This window comes from Chiloscyllium plagiosum, chromosome 10, assembly GCF_004010195.1.
Source record: "Chiloscyllium plagiosum isolate BGI_BamShark_2017 chromosome 10, ASM401019v2, whole genome shotgun sequence".
In the NCBI taxonomy this organism is placed as follows: Eukaryota; Metazoa; Chordata; class Chondrichthyes; order Orectolobiformes; family Hemiscylliidae; genus Chiloscyllium; species Chiloscyllium plagiosum.
The window spans coordinates 93,005,249-93,032,054 of record NC_057719.1 but is presented as its reverse complement, the minus strand read 5'-3'; positions in this window follow the sequence as shown (position 1 = coordinate 93,032,054).

The window sequence follows — 26,806 nt, the reverse complement described above, 5'->3', positions numbered from 1 at the left end:
AGAGCATACATTGTCACTTATCCTGGCAGAGCAGTGAGGGTATTGCAGTTTGTCCTGTATTGCTAGACGTTTCTTCCGAACACAGATATTCCACTGAGCTGGGTCGTGAGCGTGCACCATGCTTGGTGGCTCGAATGGTGTATCCTTCTCTGTGAGGAGAATTTTCCCCCTCTGCACTAACACATCCACCGGGACCCCATTCCCCTGTCGACAAATCATAGCGCAAATGCCTCTTTTCAGAGGCGCTTGGAGTAAATTGTGTAGTGCAGCTCGAAATTGCAAAGCCAAATGTCTGCCTTTTAACCTTATAAATGGGTCGAGTGCCAGAGATCACAGAATATCCAAGTGCTTCCGGGCGATAGCGAGTACCTCCAGGCGTGATGGGTGAGAGAACTGGACTGGCGCTGAATGAGAGGGACACCGTGGGTGTGGTAGACATTTGATGAGGTGCATTTGACAAGATAGGATCAGCAAACTAGCTCGGCCTCGTGCAAAACTCTATTGCAATCAACGAAAATGACACTGAGATGAATTATTGTTGTATTCAACACAATGAGTCTAAAACTCTGCTGACTTCACTCCTAGTTGCAAAGCTGCAGAACAGATGCTTGTGCAAAACACTCCATTATCTGAACTCACACCAATATTTTATTTCACTGTCATTCCTGGAAACATGGGCATTTGTTCCAAGCTGCTATCGAAATGCCTCCATTTCACTATCCATAAAACGGTGAACACATCTTCTATGCCATAGTTTCGCAATCTTCCCCTTTTTGCCAATTTCTCATACCCCTCCTGTCTGTTGGCTTTTAAATTGATACCGCCAACATCTCTCTCTGGCAGTGATTTTCACACCCACAGTCACCCCTTTTCATGGCACAATGGAGTATAGAGATGTGAATGGATGGGAAATGCACGTTCTGTCACTTCCAGCATCGACTGCAAATTTCCCAAGCTGGGCACCGATCTAATACAGGTATTACTGACCAATGCACTGTGGTTGTGTACACAGCTCTAAATGCTGGCATGATTTGGAGATGCCGGTGTTGGACTGGGATGTACAAAGTCAAAACTCACACAATACCAGGTTATAGTCCAAAAGGTTTAATTAGAAGCATTAATTTTCGGAGCGTTGCTCCTTCATCAGGTGGTTGTGGAGTACACAATTGTACAACACCAAATTTATAGCTAAAATTTAAAGTGTGATGTAACCGAAACTATACATTGAAAAATGCCTTGATAGTTTGTTAAGTCTCTCATCTGTTACGATTACCATGTTAGTTTCACTTCATTCATATGTAAATGGAAAAAAAAATGTTAAATTCTCACATTAACTTTAACAATTAGTGTCAGCACAGATAATGCGTTGAATGTGTTGGCCCCCTGTGTGGCGCTGTCTGTGCCATAAGGTTTAGACTGATTGTAATCTAAAAAAAAATGAGTTAACAGAGTCTTCTATGGATTCATGCAATTTTTGAGCAAAGTACCGTGTAACTCTGCAAGTACAAATTCACCCCACAAACGTATATGTGTATCTGTGAATGTGATATGTGTGTATGAGAGAGTGTTCTAAGTGTCTGTGTTAGAATGTGTATATGTTTGTGAGTGATTGATTGTAAAGAGGTCTAATTCTGTGAGAGGGTGTATGTGTGAGGGTGGGAGAGTGTGTGTGCGTGAGACACACAAAGGCACTCCTATACACCGACACACACACAGATACTCTAACAGTCATACAGAGACGCACACTCCCACACTCACACATGCACCCTCTCACAGACTTAGATGCTTTACAGTCACATACACTCTCTCTCACAGACACTCACAATCTCCCCACCACCAACACACACACACCACATGCACACATACACACATACGTTTGTGGGGTGAATTTGTACTTGCAGAATTACTTTGCTCGAACATTGCATGAAACCATATAAGAATCTGTTAACTCATTTTTTAATATTAGAATAAGTCTAAACATTATGGCACAGAGCAGCACCTCACAGGGGAATAGCTGAATGGCCACATTGTATTCCTTTTTGAAACTCTCAATCAGCTGAATAACCTGCTGTATACGGGTGTAATTTTTGAATGGAGCAGAGCATTTTTGAATCATCTGTTAAAACCATGCTTCTGAATCTGTGATAGGCGGAAGGCCATTGATGCTGTTGCTGCTGATGGCTCACAGTGCCTCATAGATGCCAACTTTCAATTTGTTTGGTCCTTATAAAATATTCACTACTTCGCAGGAGGTAGCACCACATAAGACAATGGGTCGTATTTTCAAAAAGCGGTACATCCATGACAAGTTGTTTGGTGTGAAGGATTTCCTCTTTTTGGTTGCCCCATTACTTCCCACAGTCTGGCCGCTGTGTATTTGAGGCCTCACCTGCTCAGTCAGTGATGGGCCTGTGGAGAAACGCTTTATGGTGGACATTGAGCTACTTTACACAAAGTACTTTTTGCATCTTTCTCACTTTCAGTGTTTCCTTCGATTTGTTTTCAACATCGAAGGGAAGTAATTTTTCCATGGGGGGGTGATGTGGAGGGACGTAATGTCCATCATCAGGCCATTTATTTCACCATCTTTTACCTATAACCATGTTGTTTCCCGAGTTCTGGAATCAATGTTGCTGAATTCCAGAGTAACTCCTTTACTGACTGTAAATCATGGTGCTCCCATTATCTGTCTTGCCAGGGGGACAGGCTATACCCAGATTTGGTGATCTTGCTCCATGAAACATTAGCAGTCAAGTCTGATTCTATGTGCATGATTATGTGAAAGTGTTTCTTGAAAGGCAAAAGGTGGAATAAAGGCGAGAATGAATCAGAGAAGAATGGCTTAAAAAGCTGAATGAAATGCGTTCCATCTAAATGTGTGCTGTAATCTCAAAAACAATCGAGGAATTCAATGCATACATTGGGGTACATGGATATGATTTACTGGCATTATACTAAATAATGATAAATGTATGTAAAATAATTAAATATACTACAGTGTGAGTGACATTAGGAAATTAATATCCCGAGCCTTTACATTTGGGGCAGCTGGTCATAAATAAACAACAAATGGGTAAGATTTTCTAATGAGGAGGATATCTGTATGATTGTAAACAGAGGATCTCACATCAGGTAATGGAGGCATTGGCTTAATTCAACTGCTTTTGTATGCAAAGTGACAGTGTAAGTTAGTTTTGGGAAGTGATATCCATTTTGAGGCTCAATGCATTTCACCAATATTGCCGCATGAATTGGTGTTTTCACACTCTCAACAAGAATTGCATTGTGCTACCCCCATTTCTTACTAGAGGCCATTCCCTGAGCAACTGGCTAGCAATGGAGCTCCTGGAATTAACTAGCAGCTCAGGCACTCGTGCCAAATCTGAAAACCCAAAGTGCACCGGGACAAGCACAGACTGTGCCACAGTGACCCTGCACGGGAGTTGATACCGGGCCTGAACGTGGTTAGGCAGCAGGAAATTGTTGCCTTCCCCAAACCTACATTGCAGACATGAGCATGGAACTCATCGTTAGTTGGGAGTTTCATAAGCAGAACTATCTCTCTCCCCAGGAGCAGAAGCGGAGGCCATGACACCAAACCATGCCAGCCAGCTCTGAAGATACCGCCCAGGTTGGAGCAGTCTCAGTTATGGGAAGAACGTACAGCATTATGGGGAGATAAGACCATAAGACATCAGAGCAGACATTAGACCATTCAGCTCATTGAGTGGCCTCTGCAATTCAATCACGGCAGAATATTTTCATAACGCCATTCTCTCGCTTTCTCTCCGTGACTCTTCATCCCCGTGACAATCAAGAACCTATCTATCTCCGTTTTCAATATGCTCAATTATATTCACTCTGTCCAGGCCATTCAGTATTCTATAAATTCCAATTAGTTCTATATTGATCCTTGTAAGTTCTACTGAATATAGAAATAGAATTCGAAAACGTTCTTCAATTGGTAATTCCTGGGATCATTCTCGTGAAACTCTCTGAACAGACTACAGAGCCAGAACATCCTTCCTGAGATATGAGGCCCGAAACTGTGAACAATACCTTCAAGATGGTCTGATCAGGGCGTTATCGAGCTTCAGATGTACATCGCTGCTTTTATATTTAAGTTTTATAAAAAATAAATACGATCATTGCATTTGCCTTCTTAACTGCTGACTCAACCTGTACGTTTACCTTCAGCCTATCCTCGACTGGAACTCCCAAGTCTCTTAGCACTTCGGACTTCTAAATTTTCTCCCCATTTTGAAAATAGTCCATGCCTGTATTCTTCTTACTGAAATGCATTATATTATACTTGCCAACCATGTACTCCATCTGCCATTTCTTTGTCCAATTTCCTAAGTTGTCCAAATCCTTCTTCAGCCTCCCCAACTCCTCAATACGATGTGTACCTCTATCTATCATTGTACCATCTGCAAACGTAGCCGACATGCCATCAGTTTCTTGATCGCGATCACAAATGTATAAAATGAAACACTGTGGTCCCAACATTTAACTTTGCTGCCGTCAATTGTACGACCCACTTATCCCCACTCTCTGCTCTTTGTGAGACAGTCAATCTTCTATCCATGCTGGGATATTTTCTGTAACACCATGGACCCTTATCGTACTCAGTAGATTCCTATGTGGCACTTTGTGAAAGACCTTCTTGAAGTCCAGATAGATAACAGGCATTGGCTCGCCTTGGGCTATCATACTCAATACTTCCACAAAAAATTGTAGCAGATTTGGCAGGCATGGTATTCCCTTGATGAAACCATGCTGACTCTGTCTTATTTTACCATACATCGCGATGTATTCAGATATCTAAGACTTCACAATGGACTGCAGTATCATTACCACAACTGAGGATAATCTTATCAGTCAGTAATTTTCCTTTTTTGCCTTATTCCGGTTTTAAACAGGGGTGTCCCTGTAGCAATTTTCCAATCCTCTGGGGCCGGCGCAGATTGTAACGACTCCCGAAAAATCATCACGAATGACTTCACTTTGGGGTGTCGTCCATCAAAACCAGCCGATATATGCACCCTCAGGCCATTCAGTTTTTCTGGTACCTTCTCCTTTTTGGTGGCCACGAGACTCAGTTCTGCCCCCTCACTTTCTTGATTTTTTGCGATATTACTCATCTCTTCAAATACGAAGTAATTATTGAGTTCATCAGCCATTTCCTTGTTCCCCAATTCTATCTCTCCAGCGCCATTTTCCAGCGGCCCAATGTATACTTCTGTCTCTCTTTTGCCCTCCATATATTTATCGAAACCCATCTCGTCTTCCTTCATATTACTGGCTAATTTCACCTAATATTTCTTTCTTTGTTGCCTTCTGTTAATCTTGGGAGAAAATGAGGACTGCAGGTGCTGGGAATCAGAATCGAAGAGTATGGTTCTGGAAACGCATTTTTCTGATGAAGGGTTTATGTCCAAAACATGGATTCACCTGCTCCTCGGATGCTGCCTGACCGACTGTTCTTTTCCAGCACCACACATTTTGATTCCGTTAATCTTTGCAAGCTTACAAATCCTCTATTTTCCCACTGCTCTTCGCTACATTATATGCCTTTTTATTTGCTTTTATGCTATCCCTGACTTCCCTTGTCAGCCATTTTTCCCTCATCCTCCGTGTACCATGTGGTGAATCTCTACTGTACCTCCTCAATTACTCCCAGAAATTACTGACTTTCCCGTTCCACTGTTTTGTTTTTCTTCTTCTTGGGTGCTCTCCCAGGCAATTCTACTCAGCGCCTCCCTTATGCCTCTGTATTTGTCTTTATTCAGCTGTAATACTATTATCTCTGATTCTGTCTTCTCCCTTACAATTTGCAGAGTGAATTCAATCAAATTATTATCAGCGCATCCTAAATGTTCCTTCACCTTAAGCTTCCTTATCACATCTGCCTCTTTGCACTGCACTAAATCCGATATTGCCTTGTCCCTAGTGGGCCCTACCAAATGCTGCTCCAAAAAGTCATCACGTAGATATTTCACAGATTGTATTTCTTGCGATCCAGTATCATCCGGATTTTCCTAGTTTACTGGTCATGAAACCCACCATGACCAGTGTTACTTGACCTTTCCTACACATTTATTTTGCCCCCTCTTGTTATCTTGCATCCTATCTCCTGACTACGGTTTAGAGGCCTTGACATTTTTTTTTTTAACCTGGTGCTTCCTCAAGTCTACCCATACAGTTTCTACACCATCTGACCCTACTTTGTTTCTTACTAATGATTTAATTTCGTTTCTTCCAAATAGAATGTATTTCCTTGAATATTCAGCTCCCAACCCTGGCCTATTTACAGCCATGTCTCGGTAATGCCCACCACGACATACCTACCGATTCATGTGCCATAAGCTCATTTACCTCATTCCCAATATTGCATGCATTCAGACATAAGACGTTCAATACCTGTATTAACTGTCCTTGTTTTCATTTTCAGACATTCTTCGAGGATGCTTGACGTTTGATTGCTGAACTTTTTCCATTCACGTTGTCATATTTCCGACTGTAATGGAGACATTAATAAACTTCCCTGACTTCTGCACTCTTCCACCCACAGGATTTTTAATTGCCTCTTTCATTGAACCCTCTCCCACCCTGTCTCATTTAGTTTAATGCCCTGTCTACAGCGCTAGATATGCAATTCCCTCGTACTCTGGTCCCAGCACAGTTCAGATGAAGAAAGTCCCATCGGAATAGATCTCTTCTTCACCAGTACTGATGCCAATGTGCCATGAGTTCAATCTAATTCCCCCCAAATCAATCCTTGAGCCACGTATTTGCCTGCTGAATCTTATTGACCAATGGATCTTCATCAGGTGGCCCGATGGGCCGAGGCATGGCAGATGATATTTAAATTAGTAAAATGTGAGATGCTGTGTATTGGAAAGAAAATCAGGGCTGTACTTATACACTTAATTGTAAAATCCTGGAGAGTGTTGCTGAAAAAGAAACCTTTCGTACAGGTTCATACTTCCTGGAAAATGCAGTGCCAGGTAAGTAGGATAGTGAAGAAGGCGTTTAGTAAGCATTATTTTAATGGTTCGAGCACTGAGTATCGGCATTGGGAGGTCATGGTGCAGCTGTACAGGAATTTGAGTATGCCACTTTTGGAAATTTGTGTGCAATTCTGCTCTCCCACCTGTAGAAATGATGTTATGAAACTTGAAAAGATTCAAAAAAGATTTATAAGCATGTTGCTAGGGTTGGAGGGTTTGAGATATTGGAAGAGGCTGAATAGGCTGGGGCTGTTTTCTTTGCAGCGTTGGAGGCTCGGGAGCGACCGTCAAGTGGTTCATAAAATCATGAGGGGCATGGATAGGGTAAATAGACAAGGTCTTTTCTCCGGGTTGTGGAAATTCACAACGAGAGAGCATAGTTTTATGGTGAGATGGGAAAGAGTTCAAAGTTACCTAAGGGGCATTTTTTCATGCAAAGAGTGGAGCATGTATTGAATGAGCTGCCAGAGGAAGTCTTGGAGTCTGTAATCACAGCATTTAACGGGATATTACAAGCTCGACCATCTCCTGGAACTGTTGATGTGTGGTATCCCAAATTCCTGAAGTAACAGGACATCGGCTTTAGCGTTGACGAGGAAGGCCAACGTAGAACCACATCGTGTAGCAGATTTAATGCTATGCACATTTCTACTCGCAATTTTTATCACCTCCGCAATAGCAAATATGAAGAAGTGGCCTGTGTCTGCTTTCGTGTGATCTAGTGTCTGAGGATGTTCCAGGACTTATCTCTTTTTATGTATGTGCATCTCTGTGTTACAGGAGGCAAGGTTTATTTTGGTATACATTGTATTTTTGGAAGTAACTTAGAATTTAACATTTGTTATTTCATTTCCAATTCTTTCAATACATCTCTGATTTCAGTGAATCATTTGGAAATCTTAAAGATCAAACAGGTAACTTTGCCTCCAGGCTGATATATATTCTTTTTCTTCCGTTTTACTTTCTCACAGTTAATGTATTGACAATCTTCGTCCTCCTTTATAAAGATTGTGGATTGACTCCATGTGTCAGACGTTACCTGGGGGCCATGGCAGCGGCGGATCTACTGGTCATTATCTTCGATCTGATATTGAGACACATTCCTATTGTTTATCGGGAATACTTTTATTTCTTGAAGTCCATTCCCATGTGTAATATCCACGCTGTCCTGCTTTATGCAGCCACTGACTGCTCTGTCTGGTTCACTGTTATTTTCACCGTTGATCGGTTTGTAGTCATTTGTTGCCAAAAGCTAAAAAGTAAATATTGCAGTGAGAAAACGGCGGCTGTGGTTCTGGGAACAGTGACTGTGCTGATCTGTTTAAAGAACATTTTCTGGTATTTTATGTTCACAGGTCTGTATTGGCTGGGGAACCTCCCCTGGTTTTGTGATGTAAAAATTGCTTTTGTTTTCTCTCGAGTGTGGGCCATAATCGAGTTCCTCCGCTACATTCTAAATCCGGCTATCCCATTTCTCCTAATTCTCCTCCTCAATGTTTTCACTGTCAGACACATTTTAGTGATCAGCAGAGCTCGCAGAAGACTCCGAGCTCATTCCAATGGCGACACTCAATCTGACACAGAAATGAGAAATCGAAAAAAATCCATCATTTTATTGTTTGTGATCTAAGCCAATTTCATCTTGTTATGGTCAACGTTTATGATGTATTCCATATGGAAACGGATGCAATGGATTGACTATCAGTCCATTTATCTCGGTTCGTTTGTCAAGGAATTGGGCTTCATGCTGCAGCTCCTCAGTTGCTGCACAAACACCGCGATTTATGCCGTGACCCAGACTAAGTTTAGACAGCAGCTAAAGAATGTGCTGAAATATCCCTTTACCAAAATTCATCGATCAGTAAGCTTCACTCGTGAATTATTCCACCCAGGTCTTCCTCATTTTTGAACGATTCAGAAATGAAGCAGTGTGCCACTATGGTAACAAACTGAGGGAAGTGCTGGTTTGTCGAACCATATCCCACAGGGAATTACCGGTGCACATTACAATGTTTCTCTGCACTCAGGGACCAGTGGGGAAAGGCACCATTCCACTGACAGTAAATAAAACTTCATCTTTAATTATTAAATATATTCATTAAAAAGCACCAAACAATCGTAGTGAATGATATTGTTTTTCGTTTTTGTGTTGGAGAAGCTGTATTGGAGAGAGAAAGACTCGGCCCCCAAGTCTGGTCCGTAGGAAGGGGAGGAGACTGGAACCGAGTTTTGGAGTTGGGTTTAAGTCACTCTGTCCTTGTTTACACCTCTGGGTCACCCACTGTGACCTGGCCTCAGCAGAATTAATCTCTTTCCCTAGCTCCCTCTTCCAACATATTTCCCTCCCACTCTCAAAATTTGCCTCTCTCTCCTCATCCTATTTTTTTCTTCCCTATTTTACTGCCCCTCCTTCATGCATTGGGGAGATGTGTGGATGTGGGAACACTGGCCATTTTAAAGGGAAACTTAAGGAGCTGGAGCTGCTGCTATTGCCATGCGAGCAGAGTTACGGTTGTGCAACCATCTATCATCCAAGCTCCATCCAGAGACCGGATGCGGCAACGAACGGTTGATAGGGGATTGGAGAGGGTGTGGGGAAAATGGCCAGTACTGGAGGAGCAGAATGTTGATTGGTCCATTGCTAAGAGAACAGATAATAGGCAGGACCAGTGATTGTTTCTTCGAGAACAGATTGCGGTAGGTGCACAGTCGTTGCTTTGAGAACAGAGTTGGTGTTGGGCTGCAGACCGTTGCCAGGTGAAAGAGTGGGGTGTTACGCCGCCAGGTGTTTCTAGAGGAACAATGTGGCTGCAGGACCACTGTCTGTTCCTGGAAACGTGCGGCAGGTTAATTCACAGGAATTACTGGAAACAGAGTGGTAGATGATAAAGGCCACTGTTTGCGTAATATTTGGGTGATGGGCCAAAGATGGTTGCACAGTTAGAAGAATGGGAATGTGTTTGAAGGTTCGGGTAACATAGTTAAGTTTTACCACTGACCATTACTATGGGAAAATTGAGAATTGGGACTACCTGTCATTGCTGAGGAAACAAATTGAGTTTGGGAGCACTGTCCATTGCAAGGGGAACAGTTAAATTGTGTCACAGACTGTTGCGAGGGGAACAGTGAGTGCGATTTAGACAACTGGCTGTTCCTCGGGGAACATGACTGGGGTAAAGGCTACAACCCCGTTGCTCGGGAAGCAGAGAGGTGGGGCAAGCCAGGCATTGCTTGGCGAACAGAATGAGGTTTGGCTGAAATAACTCCAAAGAGACCCTAAGTGCCGAATTGTTCGAAACCAAACTCACTCATTGATGACCTTTCGGGAGGAAATGTGCCATTCTTATCAGCTAACCAGAAATGTGAGGTTTAGTTTCTTTATTTTAGTCTTGGAAGTGTTTTAGTACATTGTTCAATTTTTAGATATGATCCCAATCCTACATCCAAAAGCAGCAAGGAGCTTTTCTCTCTTTCAATCGCACCAGTTTCTATTATTGTCTCATTGGTTAGGACGACACGCTGGCACAGTGGTTAGCACTATTGTCTGAACGCGCCAGAGACGTGGGTTTAGGTCCCATCTCAGGCCACTGCTTTTGTGCAGTTTGCACAGTCTCCAGTGTCTGCGTCGGTTTGCCCCAATTTCCTCCCAGAGTCCTGATAAGTGCAGTTTAGATGATTGGGCCATTCTAAGTTGCCCGTAGTGTTAGGTGTAGGGGAATGGGTCTGGTGGGTTGCTCTTCGGAGGGTCAGTGTTAACTTATTGGGCCGAACGGCCTGTTTCCAAACTGTAAGTAATCTAATTTCCAATATCTCTAATCCTTCGGGAGAACAACCCTGATTTTGTGCCATTTCACTCCCTCACCATTACGTCCTTGCTGTTCTGCTACCATTCTGGTGAATCTATGCTGCACTCAAATGGACACAGACTCCCAAGTCCCCACTCTACCTTACAGTTCCGTATTTATCAAGTCGATGTCAGTGCTGTGCGACCATGACATGGCTGCTGTGAACAAACATAAAATGGCTGACTTTTTGACACCGTCTGAATTATTCGTTTTTGCTTTGCAGGTTAAAACATAACTCGCATTTTGTACATTTCTCAGTGTCCTGCAGATATAACACAGCAAGATGTGAACCAATGTTTTTTGGATGTTAGATTGAGGAAAGACGACTTAAAGTAAATATTGCAGGAGCAGAGAAGCCTTTTGTTTGGTTCTGGAATTCTTTCCGCACAGGAGGGGGTAAATGTGACAAGACCTGTTTTCATTCACACATTCCTGAATTGCAGAACGTAAATTTGTTTGCAAAAGCAGGATATTCAGAACTGTGTTAGAAAGCATAATCAAGTTTCATTTGATTAATATGCATATTGCAGAACCTGTTTTAACGTAGTGACCTCAGATTATGAAACGTTTCATCACTATCTGTTTAACTTCTCAAACTTCAAATAGGCAGGGGGACAGATATATAGACGTATGACATGTCAGGTCAAGAATTGACTTGCAGATGTAATGCCTTGTTCCTAATCTGTCTTGAAGTTCTACCTGGAGTCCGGCTTGCTTTATCTCAAAAACACGATTTTTCCTAATATCACACTGATCCACTGTGGCTTCAACCGTTCTGTTGTCTCGACATAAAATAAGTTCAGAGGTTTTTTTTATTTAAAAAAAATGCAGGTGCTGGAATCTAAAATAGAGAGGCAAGAGGCTGGAAGAACGCAGCAAGCTAGCCAGCCTCAGGAGGTGGAGAAGTTGATCTTTCGCGTGTAACCTCCTTCAGGCATGGGCTTAGTATGGGGGGGGGGGGGAAGCTGCAGATAAAGGGGTGGTTGGGCAGCGTGGTGAATTAAGAATAAGTGAAGACAGGTGGAGGGTACAACCTTTTGGTCAGCGGAAGGAATGAATCCGTTTTGTAGCAGGGAGCAGGAGAAATGATGGGGAGGAGCTGGGAAGTGAGCCAGGGGATGGGAGGGGAGGTTAATTGAACATGAAGAACTCAGTGTTGCGTCCTCCAGGCTGTAGGCTGCTCAAGCAGAAGATGAGGTTTGTTCTTCCAATTTGCAATGTGGCTCGTTCTGGCAATGGAGAAGGTCAAGGATGGTCGGGTTGGAAAGGGAGTGCTTCGGGGAATTGGAATGAGTAGTGACTGGGATTAGGACGGGCTGCGATTCTCATTGATCCATTCCGTCACCTTAAGTTCCATCTCCCTGTTGGAGAAGACCTCAACGGGGGAACCTCTGATGCAGTATACTAAGTTGCAGGAGAAGCAGGTGAAACTCTGTCTCACGTACAAAGATTGTTTGGGGTCATAAGTGGAGGTCAGGGACTGGTGTACTGGCAGGTTTTTCCAGGTGCAGGTGAAGGTACCTGAGGATTCGAGGGAAGAGATGGGGTTCGGTGGGGAGACTGGTGCAAGCCAAGTACTGTTGAAGGGAATGGTTCTTGCAGAAGATAGAGTGGGTTGGGGCGGGGTTGATGTTATTGGTGGTGGTGTCTAGTTACACTTGGTGGAAGTGTTTGTGGATGATGTGTTTGATGCAGTGACTGGTGGGGTGATAGGTGAGGACATGGGGACTCTGTCTTTATTGAGTTGGGCTTAGAAAAGTCTACAGCAGTTGGTGCAGCAGAGGGCTGCCTGGATAACGAAGGGAGCATAAGCACAGTGTTGAAAATAGGTGGACGTTTGTGATGCATGGAAGTGGAATGTTTTCTCATCTGAGCAGATGTGATGGAGGCGGAAGAATTGGGAGAATGGGATGAAGTTCTTGCACGATATTGGGTGAGAGGAAGTGTAGTCTAGGTAGTTATGGATGTCTGTGAGTTTGTAATAAACATTCGTCTGGAGCGGCAACAAAGTGATTTTGAGGGAGTGAAATGTTGTGGGTGAAGTTGTTGAACTGCTCCACTGCAGCCTGGGTTCAGAACGCTGCACGTGGGCACAATGCCTATGCAGGTACTGAAGAGGGAATATTCGATATAGCCAATAAAGAGGCAGGAATAGAAAACATCCATTCTCGATATTATAGTCACGCACTGCTGTTCACAAAAATAACGACTGTGATTGTCTTTTTCTCTTTAACAAATGTAAGAATCAATGCACTTTAAAACAAAGTCTGAGACTGCAGTTCTCCACAGTAAAGACAGGGACTGCTGACATCGACACTGCTGTTCTTTGTAATAAAAACAGGAATTGGTATTCTCAATAAAAAAGAAAGAAACTGCTTTTCTCGATAATGATGAGAGGGACTGCTGTTCATGTAATAAACACAGAGACTCGTGCTCTCTAAAATAACGTCTCAGACAGAAATTGTCAACAGTCCGGACACGGACAGCTGTTTTCTATAATAACAAAAGGAACCACTTTTTTTTCAATAATAAAGAGACTGTTTTTCACTGTAATGTGCTCAGCGGCTGCTGTTTTCCACAAAACAATAGGTGGTTCTTCTCCACAATGAAGAAATGAAATGTTGTCTGCAATAACAACAAGGAATGCTGTTCTGTATAAATAATGACAGGGACTTCTATCGTCCAAAGCAACCTCAAGAACTGCCTTTCACTACAACAAATCCGGGTACTGCTGTTCTCTATAATAAATCTGTGGACTGCTGTTCTCCATCATAGATAGACCGCTGGTCACTGTAATAAAGACATGGACTGCTGTTGTTGGCAATAACAATGGCAACTACCGTTTACAGTAGTATACACAGGAATTGCTGTTCTCCACAAGATGCACAGGTATTACTGTTCTCAGAAACAAAACCACAAACTGCTGTTCTCTGAAATAAAAATAGGGACTTCTGTTCACTCCAATATACATAGGTACTGCTGTTCTCGATAACAAAGACAGGAACTGCTGTTCTCTATAGTAAAGACAGGAAGTATTGTTCTCTACAATAATGACAGGGACCGTTGTTCTCTACATTAAAGACAGGGATTGCCATTCACTACAATAAAGGCAGGACCTGCTGTGTTCTATCAAAATAAGAAAGACTTCTTGTCACTAAAATAAACGGAGGGACTGTTGCTCCCTACAACAAAATCAGACACTGCTCCTATCGACATGAAAGACAGGCAAATGGGAGGCTGGAAGAATTCAGCAAACCAGGCAACATCAGAAAGTGTCGAAGTCGAGGTGTAAGCCTTCCTCATGATTCAGACTTCAGGAGTCGTGAAGGAGTGTTACACATGAAATATTGACTTCTGCACCTTCTGATGCTGCCTGGCTTGCTGTCTTCTTCCAGTCTTCTGCTTATCTACTTTAGATTCCAGCATCTGCAATATATTGTCGCTGTCTGCAATAAAGGGAGAGATTTCTCTTCTTTATAATGAAGAGAGCCACTGCTATTCGCAACAACAAACTGAGGCACTGCTGTTCACTGCAGTAAAGACAGGGCACTACAGTTATGAACATGAAATGCTGTTGTCCAGAAGAAAGACAAGAGCTGTGGAGTCTGGAATAACAAAAGTGTCTACTGTTCACTGTAATATACACACAGACTGCTGTTCTCTACAATATCAAAGGGATTGATTTTTTTTCTCAATGTTATAAACACGGAGTGTCGTTCTCTATAATATTCCCAGGAACTGATGTTCTCTTGAATACGGAAAGGGAAAGCTGTTCTCTAAAATATACACAAGTTGATATCCTCAATATATACAGGGACTACTGTTCACCTGAATACACAAAATGCCTGCTGTTCTCCTAACATACACAGCAAGTGTTGTTCTGTTCATCATACATAGGAATTGTCCTGTCTTTAATATGCACATGGTATACTATTCTCTAAAGTATCGAAAAGAACTGCAATTCTCTATAATACAGTCAGGGACCTGTCTTTTCTGCAACATTCCATGGGACTGCTGTTCTCCTCAGTATACACAGGTAGAGCTTTTCTCTTTATGACACACAAGGACTGTTCTCTCTAGCATACAGATGAAGTGACCTTTACTGCAAGAGTCATAGATGTTCTCTGTAACATGCACAGTAACTGCGAACTCGAAAATTACCCAATGCCTGTTCTTCTCTGTTACATAGGGACAGCTGCTTTGTTTCATGCTCACAGAGATTGCTGTTACGTATTATATAGAGATATATTGCTGTTTTCGGTAATATACAAAGGAACTACTGATCTGTGCAAAATACACAGGAACTGCTGTTCTCTGTGATATAAACAGAAATTGCTGTTCTCTGAAATAAACAGAGGCATTGCTGATTTGTACAATAGATCCAGAGGTAGAGAAGACTAAAATGGTGGCTTTGTACTTACTATGTGCTTACTACAGCAGTTAATGATTTAAAAATTACACCACCCCCTACAAATATTGCTGTTCTCTGTAATAAACAGAGGCATTGCTGATTTGTACAATAGATCCAGAGGCAGACATTATATACAATATGTAGAGGGACGGCGTTTTTAACTGCAATATGGACTGCAACTGCTGGTCTCTGTAATACATGCAGGAACTGGTGTTCTCTGTAACGTACCTAGAAACTGCTCTTCTCTAGAAGATACACAGGACTGCTGTTCTTTAAGACAAATGAAGGGCCTGTTGTTCTTTGTAATTTACACAGCATCGTTTCATTAATTTTAAATGTGTCAAAATACTCATTTCAACCTTCTTTTGAGTTTCCTTACTCTTGGGCATAAATTATGCTGATTGGATGAATTCCAATCTGTTATTGTACACAGGAAACACATCTCTTAGCTGTTTCGACCAAAGTTTACGTCGTTACCTTGTTCTGGACTCTCTGTGCTAACCAGAAATTTCAGGTCGCATAACGGTACAGTACACCCACAAATTCGTAGCACTGGCATTTGCCAAGACAGTCTATTTTGCTCAACATCGCTCTCTGTCGAATTCCTGAGCCTGAAATTGAGCAATCTCTGGTCGATGCTCTGATATCTCAACCTTAGAATTTTCACGTCTCTGTATGTATGTCTTACGATATTAATTGATCCGTCACTGTATTACTTCAGCACACATTGATAGAAAATAAAAATGAGAACATTTATGTGACTGGGATTTGAACCGATGGTGCTGCAGCCACCCAATTCAGCTTTCACTGAAATACCTCCCATGTTTCCTGTTCTGTTCATGAGATTGCATAGCAGAGCGGTGGGTTGAATTGGACACTTTCTGAGGAGGAGCTTTACTGGGATACAAATGCATGATGAAAGAGACGGGTGCCGTTTACTGGAATTTCAAGGCATTTGGAAGGAGCCCGTCAGAGGTCACTTTATATAAAGTCGTTAGAAACGACGGAAATGAAGTGTACTTGTAGATAAAGCCACTAGAAAAGAAAAGAGGGGATTAAATTAGATTGTGAAATATATGAAGAACCACGCTGGAGAAAACAGGAAAGATTGAATTAATTCTTAATGGAGGCTTTCCAGCTGATACCAGATTGGTAAGACTAAATAGGAGGAAAATTCCATCCTTCAGGTGAATGTAGAACTAGAGATTAGAGCTTCAAGACCACCGGGAACAACAAAGACATTTGGAGCAGATATTTTGTACTCTGAGATTTATTGAAATCGGAGATGATTTTTCAGAAAAAAAAATGAGCTGATTGCAGACTATTTGAAAAGTTGAGTGCAGACACACAAGGAGTGAATTTAACCGGGACAGAGATTCTGGGCTGCCTTGATGGGAAGCAAAAGGGAAACACTCTCGAACTGGTTAATGTTCATCAGAAAATAATCCATAATTTCCGCAAATGAAATTGTTAAGTATTAAAAGAGCTGGTGTTGTTGAAAGATGGAGCAGCTGATTCCATGTGAAAAATCCAGACAGAGAGTAACAGGATGAGCCATTGAACCTCCCGGCCTTAACTCTCCATTCCATATCATCATGTCTGACTGAACACTTCAACAACTTTCCCCAGCTGATCCACATCAATCTGTCGCTTATTGGGAAACAGGTATTTAAAAAATTGAAAATATCTGTGCAACTGTGGGAGGGAAATGTGCTGAGAGACAGTGGGTTTTCCACGAACTTTGTAGAGTTTGCGGGTGAGCAGCTGATTCTGATCTGATCATGTTTCAAATGATACAATTGCCTCTGAACTAATCGCCAAGAAGATGAGGAATATCCTCTGGTCAGCAGCAGGGACTAGAACTCCAGACGTCAGAAATTGACGATTAGTCAGCAGAACAATCGTTGATTTATTTAGATCTAAACTAAACTCCAATTCTAGTGGGACTCAAACCCACAAAATGTGAACAAAATTTTTAACAGTGATGTAGAAGTCCAACGCGCGTTTCATTGCACCACAGAATCGCGCTAGCCGCCATTTTCCTGCACCAAAGCTTGCGGTGTTCGGGTCATTTATTAAGCATCTGTTTATGCCCGCCCCACGTCCTATTACTTGGTCCTTATCCCTGTGTGCTCTCGCTCCTCAAGCTCAATGCTCCTGAAATCTTCTGATGACTGGCAGCTTCACAACACATTCAGACAGACAGTGACTTCCAGATAAGCAATTCAATCAGGGTAAAATTTTCTTCTTAAATCTCCTCGAGAAATCCTCTCTCTTGCGTTTAAAGTATATCCCTGGTTATTAATCCTTCCCATGAGAGGTGTGTTCATATCACACCGACCTATCCCCTTAATGTCCACGGCAATAATTTTCTCACTCAGCCTTCTCTGCTCTCAAATAAACAGCCTCAGTACAATCCGTATATCTACATAATGGGAATGGTCCAGCCCAGGCAACCTCTTGGTCAATCTCCTCTGAACATCCTCCGGTGCAAGCACACGCGATCTGCACTCTGGCGATCAGAACAGAAAAAAAATGTCCAAAGAAAAACAGGGATGTCTGAACAAAATCAGCAGGTCCAGTGCATATTGGGAGAGAATGGATAGATTATTTTCGAACCTAACGATTCGCTTTTGGAACTGATGGGATGTGTGGATGGGTCAGGAACGTGGAAGAAGGCGGACAGCGCCTAAAATAATTGAACTAAATTTTGGGTCCTGAAAACTGCTCAGTCTCTCAGTGAAAAATGAGGTGCCACTCTTCCTGCTTTCACAGTGCTTTGCGGGAGGACTGCAGCAGACCACACATTGAAATGGCCGTATGAAAAAACAGTGGGAAGTTACAGTGACGGGAAATTGGAACCTCGAGGTCATTTTTGCTTGAGAACAGGACGTGTGTGCACTTACAATTGTCACCCACTCTGGTTTCCTCTCCCCAGTCAAGGCGAAATCATATTGTAAGCAGGATATACAGTTGGAAAGATTGAGTGAAGTGCAGATAAATCACTGGATGTTGTATCTGGAGCCATATACAGTGAGGAGAGATATCATAAACGGGCAGTCATGACATCTTCTGGGATTTCACAGGATTGTGTGGTATGGGGAGGAGCTGGAGGGAAAGGACGATTGGACAAGGCTGTCCAGAAGAAAAGTCTCTTGCAGAGAGATGAAATTAGGTTTACTGGTAGTTAAAGCCACTAGAAATAAATGAGGGAGTTTAATAGGATGGTGTCCCCACATGCAATGCTGGTACACCTCCCACATTGTACGTTGCAGGCACTAATGCGACTGCGCCAAGGTTTACTCTCTCATACGCTGCAGACAAGGATGTCCTGCGGCATGGTACATTGGTGTGACCAAGCAGAGGCAAAGGTAATGCAAGAACGGACACGGCACAGCAATCAACAGACGGGAGTGTTCTCTCCCAGTTGTGGAACATCTGAGTGGTCAAGGACATTCGACCTTGGAATATCGGTCACCATCCTCCAAGGCGGACTTCGGGGCAGGTAACAATGCAGGGTCTCCTAACCATGATTGATACCCATGCGGATGGCCTCAATGGCACTTGGGTTCACCTTACATGACAGGTGACCCTACTGCACATACACACAGAGACAGGCACACACACACATATGCAGGTGCGCGCGCACACACACAGACACACTGACAGTCCTACAGAAACACATACCCTTCTACAGATAAACACACACCTAATGAGCCACAAAATCACGCAGACTCTCTCACAGAAACAAGCTCTCTATTATTCACTCACTCATACACTCCTACTCTCACACACTCACACACACACACGCACCCTCTCAAAGACTTATACCACTTTACAGTCGCACTCACACACATACATAAACACACTCTCTCACAGACACTCATACACACCCCCCCCACACACACACACACCCATATTCACACACACGCATATAATTTTGTAGGATGAATTTGTCCATGCAGAATTACATTTTATTTTGCTCAAAAACTGCATGAATCCACTTACGATTCTGTAAATTATTTTCTCATATGAGAGTAAGTCTGAACATTGGGGCACAAACAGTTTCACACAGATCACCTCACACTTGCAATGCATTATCTGAGTCGACATGACACCAATTGTTAAAGTTTACTTGAAAATTAAACTTTAAAACAGTGCTGGGATATAAAATGATAGAACTGAAACCGACATTTTCAGTCAAAAAGATGAGAGACTAAGCAAACAATCCACGTTTTTCTCAATACATGATTTCAGTTACATTACACTGTAACTTTTGCGATAAATTGTGTCTTTTACTCCACAATCATCTGATGAAGGATCAGCACGCTAAAAGCTAGTGGTCTGCAAATAAACCTGCTTGATTATAGTCTGATGTTGCGTAATTTATAACTTAGAAAAGAACAAAGTTATCTAAAGAAAAACATAAATATCTGAACAAATTTGGCATGTCTAGTGCTTCTGAGCAGATAAAGGAGAGATAATTTTCGAACCTAACGATTTGCCTTCCAAACTGATGGGATGTCTGGGGAAGGGGTGTCAGTAATGTGGACTAAGCAGACAGGGTTTAAAATGATTGAACTCGATGTTGAGTCCTGAATGCTGCATGGTCTCTCAATAGAAAATGAGGTGTCACTCTTCCAGCTTGCAATGTGCTTAGCAGGAGCACTGCTGCAGACCATAGATTGAAATGGTGGCATGGGAATACCATGGGATAGGACAGTGAGAGGAAACTGGAAGCTCAGGGTAGTTTTTTCCTTGCGAACAGAACATAGGTGTACTCAAATTATCATGCACGCAGTTTTCTCTCATCAGTCCAGACGAGGTCATATCATCAGAACGAAATACAGTTGCCTAGATTAAGTGAAGTGCAGATAAATTGCTGGAACATGTGTCTAGACCGTTGCACAGTGATGAGAGATATCGTAACTGGACAGGAATTGCATCTTCCGGGATTTCACGACATGGTGCCATACGGGGAGGTGCTGGAGTCAGGGAGAATTGAACCAGTGTGTGCAGAGAGAAAGTTTCCTGCATAGTGCTGGAATGGGGTGGTATTCAGTGGGATGGGCTGGTGGGGTAAGTGCGGTAGAATGTATATCTTCCTCAGCTTCATGCTTCCAGTAAACATTTCAATCCAGAACAGAAGTCATGCACGTTGACTACACTCTGTCTCCCCTGCAGCTGCAGTAGTTCTCCGCACTGATTCAGACAGCACCATCCTTCCAGTGACATGTCCCAATCGAAAATGGAACGAAGGTATTAATAACCCTCATCTGAGAACAGAGGGTAACATTTCCACATCCAATATTGATTTCGTTTGTTCAGTCGTTTACAGTGACTTTGCTGTGCAGTTCTGCATGTCACATTAAAGGAGGGATGTCAAAAATCAAAGACGAAAAAGAAAAGGACAAAAACACATAGATTCAGGCATCATTGAAGCAGACAGTTTGCAGACAGAAACCTTCTGGTAAATGAGTCTGCATGTGCCACCAAAAAGATTTAAACTCCCCCACTTTATCTTTCTAAACCCGCATTTAACATTCACTTACAATAATTGAAACTGCTCGATAAGCTCAGCAAGTCTGGCAGTATCAGTGGAGAGAAATCAGAGTTAACGTTTTAAATCAAGAGTGTTACTGAGGAAAGTCTTATTTCTTATTTCTCTGTGCTGCAATTTCTACATTTGTCTTTGATTTCTAGGACTTAAACTTCTTTCGGATTTGTTTGCCATCTACCTGAAGTGCACACGTTTGGACTGTGGGAAGAAATCGGAGCTGCTGGCGGAAACCCATGCTCGAGAGAGAGGGAGAACAGGACTGTGCAAATTCCACACGGCAGTCACACAGATCTCGAAGTGAACGCGGCTTTCTGGCGCTGAAAGTTACAATGCTCCCCACTGAACCCTCCCAACATGGAAGTGCCCGTTCTGGAAGAGAATTGACTCCGATCTCACCCGGTGGCAGACAGAGGTACTACCCAGAACTTCCACGCAGAAAGATGTCCCTAAGCCAATGTATCAGAGCTAGACAATACCAATCGCTTAAGTATCCGAACTCCTTTTTAAATCATTTGGCCCGTAGTCTTCTGTACATTGGCACCACAATTTCACATCTGAAAACGTCTGAAAGTTATGAGGATTTCTGCATCGCTGATCCTTGCATACACTGACTTCCAGATTTCAACCGCCCGCTGTATGAAAACACTTTTCCGTGCATTCACTTAAATCTTTCCGCCTCTGACCTTAAATCTACGCCACAACCCCCCGCCGTTGATCGATCTCTCCACAAAAGAGAAACGTTTATTTCAGTCTGTGCTATCCATATCCCTTATTAGTTTGTACATCTCAATCGTGCCTGCTCTCAATCTCCTCTGCTCTAAGAAAAACAACTTCAGTCTGTTTCCATTCTCTCTTCACAACTGAGACTCTTCAGCCCAGACAATATCCTGGGAAATCTCTCCTATATCGTTTCCAGTGCTATCGCATTTCTCCTGCAATGTAAATTGCAGAATTGTACACAATACTTACGCTAGAGCCTAAAGAACAAACAAAATAAATGATGCAGAAGTTCACAGAAACTGGTATTCACAAAATAAACCTTTCCTATCTTCAATACAGCCCTGTATCCTTTTCCTGAGCCTGATTCTCCAATAATCACTGGCCCATGTCAGATTCTAATTCTGAGATTATGCCCTCTGGCGATCATAAGGCAAACTACCTGCCCCTTTCTACCCTGTCAAGATCCCACAAATATTGAACATTTATAAATGTTATTATGTGACTATAAATCTTCGCTTGGCATCCTTTGTTTCAAGGAGAACAATCCAAGCCTAAAAACTCATGCGACGGAACTCCATTTTATCCAGCGCTGGCAACATCCTGTAAATCTCTGTAACGTCCTTGCATATTATTAAGGCAGGTGGAGAAAGTTCCTGCTAGGCAAACGGTTGAAATTTCAGGCACATACAGGAATAGGAATTTGGAATCATATAGAGATTAGAATCCGATTCGTCCACACAATGACCAAGTGCAGTAATGATAAATCGGAAAAATGAGAATCTAATAATGTCCCTTTGGCTTTCAATTGCTTTATTGTAACTGGAATTCTCCTTAAAATTATCCGGGGAGCTAGTATTTATGAGAAACAGAACGTGTCGGCTAAATAAATACTTTGGCTACAAAAACAATTCCTGGATAGAATTTCTTTGGTTCCTAACTCAACTCTTGACTCCATGAATCTGAATCGTCTGCAAAGCACAAATGAGGTGTGTAATAGAACTATCTCCATTTGTCTGTATGGGTGTAGCTTAAATAACACTTAAGGAAAATTGACACCATCCACGACAATGCAGCCACTGAACTGTACCTTATTCAGTCCCTGCAACTTTTACTCCATTCACCACAATGGCACAATCTCAGCAGAGTGCACCACCTACAACATGTTGTTGAGTAAATGTTGATAAAAACTTCAAAGTTCAAACTCTGTATCGACTATCGAGACAAGGATGGAAGATGCATCGAAACGCCAACATTTGCACGTTGCTCTCCAAGGCAACATAGCACTCTGATTTGGAGATGTATCAGTGATAAACTCATTGAGTGGTGAGACGGTTTCAGCCCTTCATCTTTTGTGTTACAATTTATAAACTGTTTGATGAATGCAGTGACCAGAATTGTCTTTGGTCCTTTTATTGTCCCCTCAACTGGTGTTTGTTAAAGTTCTACTATCATCCTCTGCTTATGGTCAACAACACAAAATATCCTAAAACCCTCGGGACCAACTAATTTCGCTCGTCAACTATCTTCAAGGATCTGAAAAAGTCCACTCCAAGATCTCTTTGTTCCTCTGGACCACTCAGAATAGACACTGTTATTATTTCCTCTCCACAAATCCATTACCACTCATTGCGTTGGATTCAAGGCTACTGGTCATTTTAGCTGTCCACTCCTTTGATACATTCCTGCAGTCCCTGGCATTCTATTTCAGATTCGACTACACTACCAATTGTGCATCGTCTGCTAACTGCTAAATTATGATTCCAACAAATAAGTCTAAATCATTGATCTACATCAGAAAACCTAGTGCAACTTCACTGAAAACAGGCGTCCAAACATGGTTCATTGCTCGTTGGAATTACCAGTTGTAATAACAGCAGAATCGAACTTCTGCTGTCATTTGCAAACTGGCTGGTGATTCTACATGTTGGTCTCCTGAGTGATCCTTCTCACAAATGGGAGTGGTGAACCACCTGCACACAGTGTGACTGAGGAAGTGAGTTTAAACCTCAGCGGGTAACTGAATGCCTTTCTGCAATCCCCCCATGAACCTGACTTCTTGGCGGTTTATTTTGGATAATCAGTTGAATTAGAGTCTATGCAAACACGATTACCATTTTCCTCGATCGTACATGTATTTTTATTCTTCCTTATTCTCCGAAGGGATGTGACCATTATTGGTCTGAACAGCATTTATTGCTCTTCCTAAATTCACCTTGAACTAAGCAAGAGGGAAATCATGGGTCAACTGCATAGTTGTGGGTCTGGTGTCGCACGTTGTCAGGACTTGTTAATGACGGCTGATTTCCCTTTCTAAGGGACGTGAATGAATGGGATTTCAGCAAATGAAGGTCATGGTCTTTATTCCTGAGATGTTTTTTTTTCAGATTCCAGATTTTGTTCATCAAATTCAAGCAACATTAACTGCCATGTTCCACTCTCCAAGGATTACTGGCCAAATATATCGTGATTGCACTACCAACTGCCTGCTACATTGCTCCATCTCAAAAAATGGCATTGTCTGTTCAAATTAACCCAGAGGGAAAAAGAACAGGACGTTTGGCTGTGTCGGACTGAAAGGGATTAAGGCTGGATTGGAGTATTTACTGGGAGCAAGGGGTTGATGTCGAGACGATGTGATCAAAAGCAGCTCTTACTGTCAATGTAACAAAACACTGCTATGAAAGAAAATTTCAGAGGATGTTTTCAATACACCAACCTCTCACTTCAGACTCCAGCACTCCGACATTGTGCCATCTGCAGTGCGTGTTAATGCTTCTGCTGAATATTAATGATATAATAAATGGAAATAAATATATCCTTCCACCCCACCTTTGACCAGGAGCAATCACAGCGTCGGCATTTCACGTGCCTCTCTACCGATACAGGACTGCATGCTCACATTTCACGTCTTTGGTGCTACAGAGTAGCTCTGCATACTCATTCCCATCCCCATTTCCAGCTGAATGTTCATGGCTATGCCACTCTGTTTCTCTGATGCCGGGTCTGGGAACTGGGATTATGTGATCCACTGCAGTAATGGTAATGCCTTATGTGCGGACGTTGGTGAAGCAACCGATGTGAAATATCTTGCGCTGTACCCTGAACCTTTGATGTTTTATAGAAACCTATCAATCTCAGTCTTCAACATGCAGTAACCGATGGAACCTTCACTGCCTCTGGGGACATCGAAGTTAAATATTCAGCCAATGCTGAGTTCCCACATGTCTGTTATTGTTCGCCAAGTATTCCTGTTATGTATCTGCTGCTCTTTCGAATATATCCCCTGCCATTGTACTTAGTATTCGTTTAAAAAGTCCGCCTCTGTGTGGAGCAGTGATCGTAAAATTGTCAGTATTCTTTGCTGTGGCTGCAGTAACCTCGTCGAATCTGAGTCAGGCAGGTCACGTTCTATCCAATGTATTTGTTGTGACACATGCAAAAGAAGCACAGAACGGAATTAATTAATTTTACATGAAAACATTCGTTGATATAATGATTTTTTTTCCATCAAACCCCTTTCTCTCACATCTGTGGAATTCATATATCAGGAATGTAACCCATCTATTCTCAGAGAGTTCTGCCCCTCCCGAAATCACTACCCTCTTTTAAGTTTCCCCTCCCATGTCCCTTATAATCACATTCACATTGACCCCATTCAGTCTGTGCTGCCTGCAGTCACTGTTTTGATTGAACGTGCCCAAATCTTCCTATCAGGATTTTCAAACCAGTCGATTTATTGAGTTACTGTAGTTGTGCGATCAATATTCATGTCGCAGCTTTTACAGATTTAGGCCAGAGAATATGAGAGCATTAGGCTCAGGAAAATGACACCGCGCTGGACTGAGCAAAAGATACTTCATTCAAAAAGACCAGTTTCTGTGGACTTCCACATCATTTATTTCATTTGTTTCTCAGGTTCTAGCTGGAATATCATGTGCTGCTCAGTAATTCACGTTATAGCAGAAATGCGATATGATTGGAAATGATGCAGGAGAGATTTACCAGGATATTGACTGGGCTGAAGAGTTTCAGTTATGAAGAGAGATTGGACAGACTGAGATTGTTTTCCTTTGACCAGAGGAATTTGAGAGGAGACATTATTGAGATTTACAAACTATTGAAAGATGTGGATAGCATAGGCTGAAATAAACATTTCTCTTTGATGGATAGATTGATTAACGGCTGGCATGGGGGTTGTAGATTTAATGTCAGAGAAGGAAAGATTTGAGTGAATGCATGGAAAAATGATTTGAAACAGCAGGTAGTTGAAATCTTAACTCAGTGTATGCAAGGATCGGAGAGGCAGAAATCCTCATAACTTTCAGAAGTATTCAGATGTGAATTTGAGATGCCAAGACATACAAGTGATTTAAAAGGAGTGCGGACAGTCAAGTGATTGGTATTGTCCACCCTGATCCATAGTCTGAGGGGCTTCTTCCAACAGAGAAGTCCTAGTTAGTAGCTTCACCTGCCATCGGCTGAGACCGGATTCAATTTCCCTCCGGGACGGGCGCTTACATGTTGGGAGGGTGCAGTGGGGAGCATTGTGCCTTTCAGTTCCAGAAACCCACTTTCGATTAAAGACCTGTGCGGGTGACCGTGTGGCCTTTGCACACATTGATCTATCTCCCCCGCGAGGGTTTCCTCCAGTTGTTCCGATTTCTTCTTTAGTCCAAAGGTGTGCACTTCAGGTAGATTGCAAACAAAACCGGAATGAAGTTAACGTCCTCGAACTTAAAGGCAAAAGTAGGAATTGCAGCATCAGACAAATCGGAATTGCGATTTAGTGTCAAGAGACACTTCCTCAGAAAGGTTGTCGATTCGCAATGTTAACTCCGATCTCTCACCACTGATGCTGCCAGATCTGCTGAGCTTATTGAGCAATTTTTATTTTTGTAGATGAATGATAAATGCGGTTTTAGAATGATATTGTGGAGCAGTTTGAAGTTCTTCGACAGTGCCATGCAGACTCAATTTGTCGAATGGTTATGTCTGCGCTCCGTCTGATTCAATCATCTCTGAATTAATATACGTTTGTCCTTTGTTTTTTGTTCATCTTTGGTTTTTCACATCCCTCCAATAATGTGAATTGCAGTACTGCGCACAGGAATCTCGCTGTCGTCGAATGAACAAATGAAATCACCATAGGATTTGGAAATTATCTCCTCTGTTCCCAAACGTGGGTACGTAATACCTGTCCTTGCATTCTCGTTGGGACGTCTCAAAGGAAGGACGATGCTGTCTGAATCAGTGCGCT